Source organism: Vigna unguiculata, chromosome 10 (assembly GCF_004118075.2).
Source record: "Vigna unguiculata cultivar IT97K-499-35 chromosome 10, ASM411807v1, whole genome shotgun sequence".
Classification (NCBI taxonomy): Eukaryota; Viridiplantae; Streptophyta; class Magnoliopsida; order Fabales; family Fabaceae; genus Vigna; species Vigna unguiculata.
The window spans coordinates 15,947,147-15,951,255 of record NC_040288.1 but is presented as its reverse complement, the minus strand read 5'-3'; the positions used below and the strand labels follow the sequence as shown (position 1 = coordinate 15,951,255).

The 4,109-nt window shown below is 35.1% G+C and overlaps 1 long non-coding RNA gene across 1 annotated transcript; it reads left to right on the top strand.

The window, feature by feature from the left end:
* Nucleotides 1-371: 371 nt before the first annotated feature.
* Nucleotides 372-2,458, top strand: LOC114167646. Its single transcript, XR_003600284.1, has 3 exons — nucleotides 372-655; nucleotides 1,801-1,934; nucleotides 2,033-2,458. It is a non-coding gene; the product is annotated as an uncharacterized LOC114167646 (long non-coding RNA).
* The last annotated feature ends 1,651 nt before the right edge of the window (nucleotides 2,459-4,109 follow it).

Sequence of the window (4,109 nt, the reverse complement as noted above, 5' to 3'; positions counted from 1 at the left end):
AATGGCCATCACGCCACTAATCCACCTAAAACTCACTCTTTCCACTCATGTGATGACACATGTCACCCCTTTCTCTTTTCCTTCCCACCAACTCTCTCTCACGCATGCAAGGCACAAGGAGAAGTAGGTAATTAATTATGGACTCACCACCCTACGTAGGCAATCCCCTAGGATTTCCACCCCATTCCTCTATTGAACAATGGCAGAACCATCATTATCATTTTTTCACCACTTGCCCACGACATCATAATGACAAGATTCAAACTTCACTTAATTTTTTTGGGGATAATTACAAGAGAGAGGATGAATCTCAAGGGGCTGATACATGAGGATGAGGAGAGGGAGTACCCAAAAGGAAGGAGGGACCGTTCCATCTGTCAGAATTACACCCACTCGCTTTTGCTTATGCCAAGATCCCTATAAACTATTCACCATCTTTCTCCAAACTGAAGTCTTGAACTCCCACCACACCAACTTGTTTTCCGACCACACCTTCCCATTCTCAATGGCACTTAATTAAAGGAAGATAGACACTAAAAAAAGGGGAAGAACCAAGGAGGCAAGAGGACTGGAAAAAAGAACCATGAAAGCTAGCTGGAAAAGGATGAAGGAAAGGTAGCTCAGTGTTGATTTCGGCTAGGAGTCTTTCTTACAGGTGATTTTTCTTTACCCTGTCGTTAAGCTCGTCGCAATGATTATAACACTCATCTTCATGCATGGTTTCTTCGTAGATGTCATTTGATATATGCGTTAATGTTTGGAGATGTGTATGCTCTTATTTATCACCCCATTATGCTGCATGTTCATGTTAAATTATCTGCAACAAATTCACACCCACGCACTACCTTACACATATTTTTACTTTTTACTTTAATCCATGGTTGCCTCCAAAAATGAAAATGACATGGTAAGGAGACTTGAGAAAACTGGACCATGTTTATGTATATGTGGGGCGCGTATTTTTCAATTTTTGACCTTTGTTACCATCGGCTTCCTCACATCGGCTTCCTTGTTGTCTTGACACCACTTTTTTATGTACCCATACGTTTATATAGTGTGTTTTTGTTTGGGTTGGGATGTTGTTGTAAGGTTGCACCATAAGATACAAATCATGTACCACCTTGTGCTTATCCAATGCATGCATGCAACATTTTGAGATACACCCAGTATACATATTATATCCTGTTCCTTTGCTCTACAAACATGGTTTCTTCCCTCCTTGCACATTCTTACATATGGGTTGATTATTTGGTTTTCTATTTCAAATGCATGATGCTCATACTTTGCATGAAGTTCGGATATGGTGCGTATAGGTTTCGGAGCACACAACTTGCGAATGGGTGGTTCATAATGCAATGCGATTATATGTGATTCTCTTGTGTGCCATTTTTTTTAGTTACAATAGTCCCACATTTTGGAATAGGGTGGACTCAATATGGATCTTGATTCTGGTTAGATGATTTTCTGTGCCTGCACACTAATTTCTCATTATAATAATCTGCATAGTGTGGCAAAATGTTCTTCTTTCAAAAAAAAAAAAAAACTGACCGCATGTTTTAATACGTGAGTGGAACTCACTTTCGCATGTCATTGAGATAGGTGTGTTGACCATTTTGGTTGTAATAGATAAATTTGTATGAGCGTGTGGGACCCATTTATTTGTGCATCTTTACAAATAAGAACGAAAATGATATTTGAACATTATTTTTAGACTCAGTTTTGACATGCACAACACTTAAGTTTTAAAAATTTATTTTTATTAAATGATATTAACTCTTGCACGTGTGGACAATTTTGGAGGCAAAGGGAAAAGTATTTTACAGAAAGAAGATAGAAATATTGTGTTTGGCTGAGAGAAGACAGAGGCAATGAGAAGACCTCAACGGGAGACCTATTTTCGTTGCCGCCATCCATACCCACGCCGACAGTGGTTTGTAAGTTTCCTTTGATTGTATCTCACACCTTTCCCAGACCTAAATCATCCTCCTTTTTGTAACCCAACCATGATTTGTTCATTTTTTTTTTGGCACAGAGAATCTGCAACCCAAACATCGAAAATGTTTGGTTTTTGTGAGATTTAGTACAAAAGTTGAAACATTGGGTTTATTTAAGGAAAAGGTCATATCTTTTGGCAATAGGACTCATTGCAAGCAAGAGATGCAGTAGGAGTGATTGCAAGGTTGGGAGAATCAAGCTTTTTGGGTGCTGTTGTTGGAATCCTTTCTTCGTCAACTATCATTTCGTTTTGGGTTCTGTATGTGGGGAGTAATGCTGGAATAAGTGGGGAGTTTTTCTTAATATTATGAACATCAATAACAGTTTTTTTAATGCAAAATATAAACTTAAGTGGGAACTTAAGATGGTCATTTTGATCTTAAGTTATGAATAATAAAAATAAACTATTTCCATGAAGACTAAATTGAATAACAGCTTATTTGGATTGTAAACATTACAAATTGTCCCATAAGTAATGTAAATGGTATCTGGGGAGTCATGCTGGATTAACTGGGGAGTTATTGTAAATTTTTTTGATTATCAGTTGCAGTAACTCAATAGAGAATATGAAACTTAAATGTTAACACAATAAGTTGGTTGTTATGCATCCATAACACAAAATTAATTCCATCACCATCAAATTATAAAGTACCTTATCTGGATGATGGTAATGAAAAAAATGTCCTATAGGGTATGTATGAAGTATTTGGGGAGTCATATTGGACTAAATTGGGATTTATTCTTCATATTTTGAACATCAATTGCAGTAATTTTATGTAAAATATCAAACTTAAATATGAACACAATATGTTCAATGTAATGAAACCATAACTATTTGCATCAGTACTAAAATGAAAAACATCTTATTTGCATTTCGGGTGATGAAAAAAAGTACCATAAGTTATATATGAGGTATGTGAGGAGTACTGATGGATTAAGTGGAGAGAAATGTTGGATATTTTGGTCATTAATTACACTTATTAAAGACTAACTCCATGGCAACTCCCCACTTATTTGCATATTGCTCCCGTTAAGGCAACTTCATGGCAACTCCCCACTTATTTGCATATTACTCCCCACATGTTTGTTATTGTTGTTGTATTATGTTTTTTTTAAGACTGACTCCAATAAAGTATTTTTTTGTTGATAAGGACTTCAATGTAATCTTTTATCCATATTGTCTACATAGAATATCTTGTCTATAAGTTACAAAAGTGTCCACAATTTGTATAAAAAACTCAACGCCACTTCCTACTTATTTCCACATGACTCCCCCCGACATATGAGTCAATGATGGTGCCATATATGTTTTCGTTAAGGCTGATACCAATTGACTTTATTTTAGTTCATAACGACCCTAATTACATTTTTTTGTCCATATTGAGTACAAAGAACACGGTCATTCATAATTTGCAAACTATGAACAATGTCCACAAAAACTCTAACCCAACTCCCCACTTATTTGGCCATTGGTCCCCACATTTGTATGAGTGTTGTTGTGTTTTATTTATATATTTTTTTTGAAGATTGTCTCCAATAAACTACTTTGCTGTAATTTTTATGGTCTATATTAGATACATAGTATACATTGTTGATAATTATAATAAAATTCATAACTTTTACAAAACCTCAACCCAACTTTCCACTCATTTCAACATGGATTCCCACATATTAGAGGTTGGTGATGCCATTTTTTTTGTTTAACAATGACTCCAATGGACTATTTATTTGTTCATAACGAATCCAATAGTCATTCATAATTTGTAACATGTCTGCAATGTGTACAAAATGCATAACGCAACTACCAAGTTATTTACACATGTCTCCCCACATTTGTGTGAGTGTTGATGTGATATGATTTTTTTCGTCAAGACTATCTCCAATATATTATTTTGTTCATAAAGACTCCAATGTAATTTATATTGTCTATATTGGATACATTGTACATGCTATCTGATAATTACAATACAATACATAATTTATACAAAAACCTCAACTCAACTTTCCACTTATTTTAACATGGATCCCCACATATTAGTGATTGGTGATGCCATATTTTTTTTTTGTTTAACGATGACTCCAATGGACTATTTAATTGTTCGTAAGGAATTCAA